Below are 12,908 nucleotides of genomic sequence, written 5' to 3'. Positions count from 1 at the left end.
AACCTTCTGACTCAGAGGTGAGAGTGCTACCAATCGAGCCAGACTGACATACACTGGGACTTCATAGTCATGTTCTAGGCTGACACTGCAGTGTGGTGCTGGAGGTGTGTTTCATTATCATAGATGCTGTCGTTTGAAAGAGACTTTAAAGGTCCTGACTGCCTGTTCAGGTGGATGTTAAAGATCCAATGACACTAATTGAAACGAAAAGGCAGTCTCTGTAAAAAAGAAAAACTATCCTCGTCCACATCCTCTCCTCCCTCATCCATCTCATGGGACTGCACTCACCTAGTTCGAGTCTTGCTTACCCAACCACCATCATTTTGTCTCCACAAAGGGTTACTCCTCCCATCCCCACAGAGTCACTTGCAGCGTACCCAAAGGCTCCATCCTTGGCATTCCCTTCTTTTCCTTATCCTCTCTATCAGCAATGTCATCCGCAGAATGGAGTAAACTTCCACATGTATGTGGATGACACACAAAACTATTTCTCCTCAATCAGCTGTAACTCCAGTTTCTCTGATATTCTGTCAGCTTGTCTGCTTCCTATGAAGTGCTTTGAAACATCTTGATGATGTGATAAAGCACAATGCACAATGCAAGGACTATTAATTATTATTTGCAGACAAATAGTTGAAACTTATAAAGAATAATCAGAAGATAAAATATACAGACAAAGAGATAAAATTAGCAAATTTTGATATCCCCTTCAATATGATTATGATCACTCACAGTGATTTGATATACAAGACCAATTGTAGCGCCGCAACTACTGCCCCGCTCAAATCAGCTCATTTAACACAAAGCATCAGAGTTGCTCTACGTAACACTGCAGTAGAACCATAGAAATCTATGGCCATTCAGACCATGTCTGCTCTGACTCCCTCAGGAGTCCCTCAATCGGTTCAGTCCCATTTAGTTGCCCTTTCCCCATACCTCTGTAACTGGCTCCTTTTAAGGTAAAAACGAATGTTATTCCTTACTGCAGTGAGAGGATGGACACAACTGAAGGTCACCTGAACGTTAGCATGTAATGTGGTCCTCTCACATTCAGTGAGAAAGCTACCTCCGCCTCTTACCCTAGTACATTCTCCCCAGATACACACTGTAACTATGGCCTGAAATTACTCCAACAGCACTTCACCTTCCTAGAAGATTATCCCTGCTATAATCTGTAAATTACTGCCAACTAATGGAATAGAGACCAAATTCAACTTTGATTAACAAAAAAAATCAACTGTAGAGAGTACAAAGTATTACATATTTCCCTCACTTACGCATCAAGATTCCTCTTAAATACATTGATACTTTTTGCTTGAATCACAGCATCCATCAGTGATTTCCACATTTTCATTCCTCTCTGTGTAAAGAGGTTCGTCGTAAAATCTCTTTTAAATCTGCCACTGGTTATCATATTTATGCCCCTTCAATTTAGTTATCAATATGTGGAAACAGTTTGCCAAGGACACTGCTGTGTGCAATTGGCTGCCACATTTCACCCACAAAATATACAGTCAATTCCCTTTACAATATATTCTGTGAAGATGCTTTGAGAAAGACGTGATAAGGTGCTATATGGATTATTATTGTTATTACTATCAACATCCACTTAATAAATCCTTTTCATAATGGTAAACACCTCTATTAGGTTCTCCTTCAATCATCTCATCGCCAGAGAGAAAAGCTCCAAATTGTCCATTAAGGAAGCACGTACTTCTGACTGGTGGGAATTCTAATTTGACTCAGTCTGGTTTGGGAGCGGAGATCCTGAGAGTTGATGTGATGTGCAAGGTGTACTTTTGGTTACCATAAGTAATTCGATGGGGATTTCTCCACCCAGAAATTGCTGCAAGGAAGACTCCAGGGTTACAAGTTGAGACTTAACAAAAATAATCTTAGTTACCGCTTTTGGGGGCCAAAAGATGCAAAATTAAACTGTAACACCCTAGGAATTTAAACTGCAGCCTCCAAATGTGCAGCATTCCACAGTGATAAGGGAGAACCCATAGAAATTACTCCCTAGGCATCAATGCTGATTAATTGGTTCAAGTTGGCCAAAATGGGACACAGAGGCATTGTTACAGTGAACACAATACCTTTGATTCAGCCCTCCGTGGGATTGGCAAGTTTTTTTTCACAAGCATTCAGGATAACACAATTCTTTTGACCAGGAGAGAAACTGAAAGGAAGAGGGTGTTTTTACAACGCTCCAATTTCTCACCCAATTAGTTGATCGACAGCATTTGAGGCATTACAATTGACCTTAGGGGAACAACTCCTCTGACTGCTATAGTGTACATTGACTGCTATAGTGTACATTGACTCTTGCTGGAAGACACACTAAGAAAGACCTGAGAGAAAATGTCATTTAGAATACCTTCTTTAAAAAAAATTTAAATTAAATATTCTTAATATTCAAACAATATCTGTGACCTGTGGTGAACCTGCTCTGAGGCAGTCCCAACCTTGCAAAGAAGGTTTCTGCTGCCCCGTGTGAGATTATCTATGGTAGTCACGCTCACGCCTTCTGTGAGCCAATGAAGTAATTTAGTAATTAAAAAAATCTCGAACCATAGGAAAGATTTTTTTAGACACACTAGGAAAGACCTGAGAGAAAATGTCATTTAGAATCACGCGTCCTTTGAGGCCTAATGGGATGGGGAGGATGGGCATTGCAGTGCAAACTCATTTTGATTGCAAATATCTATCAATTGCATGTCACAGAGATTCAGCAAATAGACAGTATGGAATTTACAGAGAGAGCCTGGGTGGACTCGAAAGGAGTTGACTCAAAAAATGTCTTTAAAACAAGCCACTATTGCTAACTGCGTGTTGGTAACTTTGATTTTAGTTGTGGAGTCATAAATTCTTTGCTTATTTAAGACTCCAAATACAGCGCTTAGGCTGTGCTACACTGTTGGAGGTACCATGCTTTGGATGAGACGTTAAACCAAGATCTCCCCTGCCTGTTTATGTGGATGGTACAGATGCCATGGCACTATTCAAAAAGAGAAGGGAGATTCTTCTGGTATCTTGGCCAACAATCTCCCAAATAAAATTGGTTATGGCTGTTGGTAGGACACTGCTGTGCACAAATTGGCTGCTGCGTTCAACCACAGATACACATAGTCACAACACTTCACAGTAGATCATGTGAAGCACTTAGGGACAATGTGATAAGGTGCAAAATCAAATAAGAGGATTATTTTTACTGCATATTATTAGTTTGGAAGCTATTTTTCCACAGCTCCTAAACGTGAAAAGCGCTATATCAAATGCAAGGATTATTATTATTATTATTATTCTCACTTTCAGAATAGCTCATGCAGTTTCTATGAAGTGTAGTGACTGTATTTGCAGGTGAACAAATCTTACATTTCAAGACCATCTTGACCTACAGGCTAAAACTGGGTGAAATTTCTGGCCTCAGAGTACTTACTACAGTACAATATAATGCATTTATTATTTCTACAGTAGAGTGTAGTGCGTGTTTGCATCTGCCAAGAGCACGGTTGCATCCCCACACTTGTGATTTGTTAGCAGACTTCCCAAAATATCATATTACCAAATATTTGGCTGTAAAATGAATCAGAGGAAATTAAAAGAAATGTAAATGAGAAATATATCACTATACTGTGCTAGTGCATAGATTATACAGTACAGTAGTTATACAGTAGGTCTGTGAAATTTACCTTTTAAAATTAAATTTTTCAACCAAGGCAATAAAAGAGAACAGATGTGTCGCACGCTGCCTATTCATACAGCCCTGCTGGTCAGGAGGTACCAATCAGCTAAGGATAAAAACCTATGGTAATATCAATTGCTTGAAGCATATAAATCAACATATGTGGTCATCATCTTTTTTTAAAGAACAATAGATGTACCCAGTAAGCTCTGTCACTTTTTTTTCTTGGAACATATACCGTCTTGTCTTCGAGGAATCATTGTGTCGTTCGGGATTAGTGCACCCAACATTTAATTTAGAATCTTCTGCATAGTTAAGTGCTGAATCTTGTCATTTTTTCCTTTTGCCCGAAGGCCATATAACAACGATAATCTACCACGGGATTTTGTCATCCAAGTGGCTGTGTCCAATTCAACTGCTTGCAACAGGCAGGAAAACCCAAACCTGTTGAGGCAGACTTCATCTGAGATGAAAGCAATGGGAATGACAGCTTCAGAGAGTGGGATGTACTTTGCCTGAGCAAAACAAGTCCATGGGCTGTGTTTGTGATGGGAGGCCAAGGCCACAGATGTGATGGCTCTACTTTTGTGGGACATGATGTTGATCCTGGTCAAAAAAGGCCTAGGGCTGCAGTGTTTGGAGTTCTGCCGAGTCGGATTAGACACAGGGCCGCAATGTTTGATGCCGAACCTGGACAGACAAGGCCTCGGGCAGGAGCTGTTCAAGTAAATGAAGTCAGAAGGACAAAAATTATCCATTGTAAGAACAAGAAGACAGATGACACCCAGCAGGAAGTAACAAACTGAATCTGCAGTATCTGCAGTACAGCTGGCTAGTCTTGGGACACCTGTCTGCCTGAACTGGAGTGGACAATGTCGATTAGCTGTCAAATTAGCTCACGAGACCAGAAATGCTCAAAGGATCCAGACACTCAAAATAGGAAGGGTGTTAACAACTTTGAAGAAGAAGCAGAATTTTCTACTGCAGAGACTCTAAGACGAAATAGGGCAATGATTCCTAGTATATGCATCCACATTGAAGGTGCTTAATGCACACTCAGCACATTGTTGCAATGGACAGCTTGATCATGCAGTGCCGCTGCCGTTATGCACGTAATGCGTTCTTCCCCTGAACACATCAAATACCAATTACTGGTCCTGCCATTGTTAAATCGTTGGGTCTCACCTTAAGATTTACCAAGAGGCATGATCAATAATTGTTGAGTTAGAATCCAAATTAAAAGTGATCTATAGAATATGTTCATCAGGGCACAAACAGTAAACAGTACACACATATACATAAACACACAAACACATATACGCACAACATACACAAAAACACATACACACAAATACATACATACTCACAAACTTACATGCACATATACACATACACAAATGCATACACCTACTTACAAACACACACACAAACACAACATACATACACCTACACATACACACAAACACACAATTACACATACACACACACACATACACACTAACAAACGCAAACAAATGTACACATACACAAACACACATATACATACAAACACACATGTACAAATGCACGCACACATCAATTCATGCCAAATGCAAATACATACAACATGCACAGTTACACAAACAAAGACAGTCACAGAAACATGGGACATGTACACAATTTCAAAAGGCACTCCTCATGCACAATTTATCTCTTGCGAATGTATAATTTTTTTATCACGAAAAGGTGCCCTTTTCACTTCACTTGCACTCTGTACAGCATCATGCTGAGGGTGTATGCCTGATTGATCATAAAGACATTGTGAATTATTAGTAGGCAGAGATTATCAGTAACAGTAAGCACAGGTAAAAAAACAGAAGCGCTCAGTCATGTGAATCTGAACTTCAATTTAAATGAATGGGTTTTACGTGTTTTTTTCTCACCCTTTTCCGTTGGTTACATCACATAGACATACATTACATACATTGTGTACAGAATACAAAGTACAGAGCATTTGGTGGCAAATTACAAACTGGCTCACATTTAGCCCTGGATACAGGTTCGGGAAAGTGTTTGCAATTTGGGGTCAAATGCTGCTCCTGCTCACTGGAGAGTTGATGTGTGTAGTCTTTGGGTTATGCCATAGGCTGCTGGTTACCACAATTTGTATGCCATTATATGTGCTTCTTCCCACTTTAGGATTTGGAACCAATATTGTCTAAGCTGACATTATAATGCAGTGCTGGGGGTGTGCTGCATTGTTGGTGGTGCGTCCTTTGGATGAGACTTTAAACGGAGATTTCAAAATCTGCCTGTTCAGGTGGATGTTAAAGATCCCATGACACTGTTCAAAAAAGAGAAGGGAGTTTCTCCTAGTGTCCTGGCCAACAATCCTCCGAAATAAAATTGGTCATTAAGTTCATGATTATTCATTCTGGAATGAGTAGATCAAATGGACTGAAGGGCTATTTTCATCTGAACCTCTTTTGTGATCTTGTGAACTCCAATGGATTTCCGCTGTACTGTACTATCGAGCGCAACATTTGTCAGCCTTGAAGACGAGAGCACTGAGACAACATCACTATGTTAACAGTAAAGGCAATAACAAATGCCATGCTGCCTCTTCACATGCTATTCACACATGCTGACATGATCTTTTAGCTTCTCAATCACAATGGCACAAAATATTGAAACAGAGAAATAACTTCTAATGAACAGCGTAATAAAGCCCAAAGCAAAGTAAGTCCCTTTTGCTACCAGGAGTAAATATTGACATTATAGCTGTTGGCACAAGTTGGGTAATTCTAGGTTGTCTGAGGTAAAGTCTTAATAATTCACTTGCGGGCAGACACAGACAGTAATGATTTTCAGCATTATCTACATACTTTATTTCAAAATGGCATTGAGGAATGAAAAGAAATAGGTTCCACAGAGCTATCCTGTGGCTTGGGCTGGAGCCTGTTGTCTAACGGTGTTAGAGAGTGCAGGGCTGACTTGACAATACACATACTCACATAATGTAACAAGACAACTTAATAAACCAGCAGTGCTAAGCTGAATATTTCAATGGATGAAGGGGGAAATAGCTAGAAGAGTAACTTTGTTGAGTATCTGTAATTGACCCGTTGTTGCCATCCTTTTGAAGATGCTAATCCTCTCTAAATCTGCAGTTCCACCAAGTCTTAGGCTGTCAGACCAAAATAGGTGAAGTATGGGAAAGGTATATATCTCTGCAATAATGTAATAATATAATAATCCTTGCATTTGATATAGCGCCTTATCAAGTCTTCGAAACGTCACAAAGTGCTTCACAGAATATACTGTAGAGTGCAGTAACTGTGTGTTTTGTGATTATTATTATTTATTATGTAGAGTTTAATATAAGATTTTTTAAAAGGGAATTCCTGTTAAAAAATTCAAAAGACTCTTTAAATACCACAGATATTTTACAACACTGCTCATCAATCGCAGCACTGAAGCTGATTCCACAGTAATCCAATTGTAAATATAATTTTTCAAATTCCTTCTTTTTATTATACATGACTTCAACTCCAAGTGCACTCAAACTGTGTAAAAACAGCTATGCATTTAATAGAAACACATGATACTTAGACATCCTTTACAACTGAGCCCCTTATAATTTGGTCCTGTACTCAGACACAAGGCACTTTCTGTCCATTTCCCAATGTGAAACCAGCAGCTGCTTGAAGCATAGTCCTTTTAATCTGTTCAGTTTTATGCCTGTCATTAGATTTCAAGGACACATTGAAGACATAAAAAGTGATTTTTCAATAGGTTCTCTTCTTTTTGGTCCTTCTGAAAGCAGGGTTCCAATGTACTAAATCTAAATGCGGCACAATAAATTCATACAGCTCCTGCACAACCATTAGCATCAAAGCAGCCTGGGTACATTTAAGCAAACTATAGCGTGGTAGCGCACACAAACTCTATAGTCTCACCCAGGAGCACGAGAATAAAACCCTAAACGGTTAGCCAACATCATCTATTCGTTTTGTAGAATCAAGATCTTTATTGAACAAAAGTACATAAAAAATAAATAAAACTATGACGGCTGCTGTGCAATGTGGTGGTTGAATTATCAATATTTTCTGCAACCAGCTTTACAATGCTTTACTTCAATAAATGGGATATTACTAATAGTAATAATCATCCTTCCATTTGATATAGCACTTTATCACTTCATTCAGATATCTCATAGCCCTTAAACGATCTTTACTGTAAAGTGTAGTTAGTGATTATATTTTGAAGGTGAACACAGCAGCTAATTTGCACACAACAATATCCCACAAACAGTCATGGAAGTGAATGACCAAATTTATCTGGGGGATTGTTGTCCAAGACATCAGGAGAAACTTCCTTCTCTTTTTGAATAGTGTCATGGGATCCTTAATGTCCACCTGAACAGACAGACAGGACCTCAGTTTAATGTCCCATCTGAAGGACGGCATCTTACAATACAGCACTCCCTTGGTTCAGCATTGCCGTGTCAGTCTATGAGATCAGAGTCCTGATTATAGGTTAACATGTTAATCCATTTAAGTATTTCAAATTAAGACATACTTTCCTGTATGCAACTGAAGCAGCACTATTTTTTTTGAAGTGGAACAAATATATCAACAAAGTAGTTTTTAGTTTATCATTTTATTGATTTGTGTTGCCTGCTGGGCTTTCCCTATCTGAAAAAACAAAGGCATCTTTTTGTGATGTGTGCAGTTTTTTAAAGTGCTTTTATTTTTTCTCAACTGTGAAGATAATTTTTGTTCTGAAGTTCAGTCTACGTTTTCAGCATGTAATAGGACATTTGCCTGCTTACTGAGTTTAAGTATTCCAAAGATTCTTCAGGTTTTGAGAATTGGTTAGTTCTCTTAGGAACAGAAAGTCTCTTTCATAACTCTCTCATGTATTTGTTCTAGGATAGTCTCCAGTCTGGATACCAATCCTAACTGTGAATGCACTTTGGGATGTCCTCCCACCATGAAAAGTGCTGTATTGTATCCTACAACAATAGTTCACAGATCTTACACAAGTCATCAAGGCTACAGGTCGCTGCACAAGGCTCTCAGCTTCCTCAGCTTTTATTCAATTTTTATGGTACTGAGTAGCTTTTTCTCAGCTACTTGGGATGTGTGCGGTTGAATTGAATATGGTGTTCACAGATGAGAACTGGGAGGCAGTCTGGTCGCCTGTTCCTAAAATTTCAACCAGTAATTGTTTGCGAGGATAGCTAAATCTATTAATAAAGTGCGCAAACACCACTGGTAACCTAAGTTTTCAGCTCAATGTTTGAGAGCCTGTGGAAACGTTTGCATCTTTAATCACAATTGTAGGACCTGTACAAAGATTCAGATCATGGACATGACCATGGAAGAGATGAGGGTCATTTTTACCCTTACAGTTGTCCTCCACACTGTATATACTTGGATCATCAGCTAAAATCCCATTACCCAAGTGTACACAAGATGCTAAAAAACATTTAACAATCCTCCCAAATAAAATTGGTCATTCAATTTGTGGCTGTTTGTAGGGCATTGCTGTGCGCAAATTGGCTGCTGTTTCTCCCACAAAAGACACAGTCAATCAATCCACTTTATATTATATTGTGTAAAGCACTTTGAGATGACAGAATAATATGATAAGGCGCTATATCAAATGCAAGGATTGTTATTATTATTATGAGTCACTCTGGCTTTCTAAGATTCACTATTTTGATGTTTGACATTGTCCTAGAAAAGAAATACACACTTACCTTAAGTAAATCTTGTGAAGTGCTTTGAGACGTTCTCCTAATGTGAAAGGCACTATATCAAATGCCAGGAGTTTTTTTAAATATATATTTTTTATTTGTAGTTGCAAATTTAACAAGTTTTGATATTGCAGAATGAGAGATTCAGGTTTGTTAGTATATTTGAAGGCTATTGCCCTAGTGTTTCAATGTTGAGGTAAATCCTTTTCGGCCTGAAAATATGCATGCAATGTGATAATTACCCCCAATGATATGGGATCCCTCAGAAAATCAAGTCTGACACGGGTCCTATAGCAAAAATTGCTTAGTGAACATCGTGTTATTGAAAACATTTGAACCAGCAGACTGTACATTTCTGTACAGAAACTGCCTCATATCCTCAGTGTTTACAGAATGATTCCTGAAGGGATAGGGGATTTAACGGACACTTTTGTGACTTCAGGGTTGTAATTCAATCCATTCATTTTTCTGTAGTTGACTTACGGCATCTCTTAAACTGAGTCAGATCTAGTCTATTGTCAAATAACACAAATAAATATAGACAAGGATCCCAGCAACTTAAAGGTGAAGTTTTGCTGAATGAATCAATATGAAACAATAATGTAGTCTTACCAGAATAACCTGAAAGAAGTCAAACATTTTTTTTGGCCATCCTCTTAACAAATGTGCTAAAGTCGTATAATTGAAAAACACCTGGTATTTTTCTGAATAAAGTTAAAGGTGCACTGATTTTAACCATGTTGTACATTGAGTATTAATAAACTTTATGTTGATAATAATAATCATTATCACATTGAAACACTCCGGGATGCTACCCCCTGCGAAGGTCGCTATAGAAATGCAAGTTGTTATTGTTGAAACATCTCAAATGCTTTACAGGGTATATTATATTTATAGGTGAATACAGCAGTCAATTTGTGGATAGCAATGTCCCACAAACAGCCATGAAATCAACGATCAATTTGTTATGTGGAGGATTGTTCAGGAAAAACTCTCTTTTCTTTTCCAATACTGCCTGAAATAAAATGCACAGGCAGATGGAACCTAGGTTTAGCATCTCATCCAAAGGATGTCACCTCCAACAATGCAAAGCACTCCCTGGACAGTACTGGGGGCCAACTTGTGGCCGGTGGGCTGGAAGTGGCCCGTGAGGCCATCATAAAGGACCCCCCAACCGCCCTGATCATTTGCATGAGTCCAGGTAAGTCCATGTTCGATGGGCAGTGTGTTTTCAGTTTTTCTTGCTGGAATATTTCTTTATATATGGCTTAAATCAATCAAGAAAATGTAATTTGTTGGCCAACCATAAAGGGCCAAAAGTCTACTTTTGCCTTAAAATAACATTATAGTCTAGGCCAGTGGTGGTCAACCATAAATATTGGCCATCACTGGCCTAGACTATGACATTAGTTTCAGGCAGAAATAGACTGTTGGCTCATCTAAACTCACTAGATCGGTTTGGATGAAGAAGGCCCTTCGGCCCATCTGTTCTCATCCTTCCAGAGCACCGCCTCATGAAAGGAATCCCATTGACACATTTTAGATTAGTTTAAATTAATAATCAACAACAACAAAATTACGTTTATAGAGTCCCTTTCACTTCTGGAGGACGTTCCAGGGGCCCGAGCATGGGGGAGGTGGTGGTGTAGGGGTGAGGGAAGGCAAAGAGGTGGGAGGGAGACCAAAGGCACGGTCGAAGAGAAGGATCTTGAGACTGGCCTTGAAGGAGGCAAGGGAGGAAGCGTAACAAACGGACCGTGGGATGGAGTTCCAGAGTGTGGGGGCAGAGAGGCTGAAAGCCCGGCCACGATGGTAGGGCGGGTCGGGCGGGAGACATGGAGCAGACCGGACTCTGGTTGATAGGGAGTCAGCAGGTCAGAGAGGTAGGAGGGGGTAAGGCCATGGATGGCCTTAAAGGTGAGGACAAGGATCTTGAACTTGATCCTCTGGGGGATGGGGAGCCAGTGGAGTCGGGCGAGTGTGGGAGTGATGGGGTCACGGAGCCTGGTGCATGAGAGTACACGAGCTGCAATTTTGGATGACCTGCAGCTTGTGAAGGGAAGAGTTGGGAACGCCGATGAGGAGGGAGTTCCCGTAATCAAGCCTTGAGGTGACAGATGCGTGGGTGAAGGTTTCAGCAGCCTGAGGGGTGAGGCAATGGATGAGTCTGGCAATGTTGCGGAGGTGATGGTAGGCAGTACCGGTCATGGCGCGGATGTTGGGGAGAAAGGACAGTTCAGGGTCAAACAAAATACCCAGGTTCCTGACTGGCTTAGTGAGGTTGAGTGTGCAGCCGTGGAGGCTGATGCTGCCAGAGCCTGGCAATCAGGATGGCCTCAGTCTTGCTGACATTGAGTTGGAGAAAGTTGGCCCTCGTCCAGGACTTGATGTCGGACAGGCAGTCAGTCAGTCAGGAAGCCTAATGAGAGGAATAGTCACATAATTTTTCTTATTTCTTACTAAACCATTTTGTTGTTAAACAAATGGTAAGTAGGTTGAATATTCCCAGGGCACGATTCTCACATTTTCTATCCCCAATTTAACTGTACTTATAATGCAATCTTCCTTCATCAGTGCACTTAGCAACCCTCTATACTGTTATTTCTTTGATTCTATCATCTCTTGGGCTTCCTGTATTTATCCACAGTACCTTTAATCTTAACTCACATTTTTAAACAGCTACATTGGTTGTATAAAAACATACGGGATTTTGCATACTATTCTCAGAAGATTGAGATCTTAATTTTGGGCCTGGGCCAAGACTTTAAGATTTGTGATACTGGGTGTGATAATAACAACAATAATAATCCTTGCATTCGATATAGCACTTTTCACGTCTTCTAGACTCTCAAAGTGCTTCACAGAATACAATGTAAATTTTTGGGGCAAAACGCGGCAGCCAATTACGCACAGCAGTGTCCCACAAACAGTCGTGGATTGAAGTGACAAATTCATTATTGTTTTTTTCTTGAGGGATTATTATTAAGTGTGTGGAGTAAGAAAACTTACCCAAGGTTCGCCCTGCCGGGAATCAAACCCAGATCTCTTGTTTGAGAGGCGAGTGCTCTTACCACTGAGATACAGAACTCCACAAATATTCTAAGGAATTCTAAAATAGGCACAAAAAAGAGATCTTTTCTCTATCCCAAAAGTCAAAATGTGTTTTCCTTGGTAACTGAGTCTTGTAAATTTTAAAAAAACTTAAAAGTATACCACCATTAAAAATTCATACCTAAAAAATAATAATTTTTGTTCTGTGGTGTGACGTATCTGACTAAATGGGAGAATCATGGATAGTTCTGAGTGATTACAAGTATGTAATCTAATTGAGGGCTTCAAGTGATGTCACAAACTCAACAGTAAAGCCCAAACAGATAATAATAAATAATCCTTGCATTTGATATAGAGAGAACTGTTGTTTGAGCATAGATTAGATTATTGCCGGGAAATACTCCAGTTTTTAAAAAAAATGTATACATA

This window comes from Callorhinchus milii, unplaced genomic scaffold, assembly GCF_018977255.1.
Source record: "Callorhinchus milii isolate IMCB2004 unplaced genomic scaffold, IMCB_Cmil_1.0 Scaffold2, whole genome shotgun sequence".
Classification (NCBI taxonomy): domain Eukaryota; kingdom Metazoa; phylum Chordata; class Chondrichthyes; order Chimaeriformes; family Callorhinchidae; genus Callorhinchus; species Callorhinchus milii.
This window is presented reverse-complemented; position numbering follows the sequence as displayed.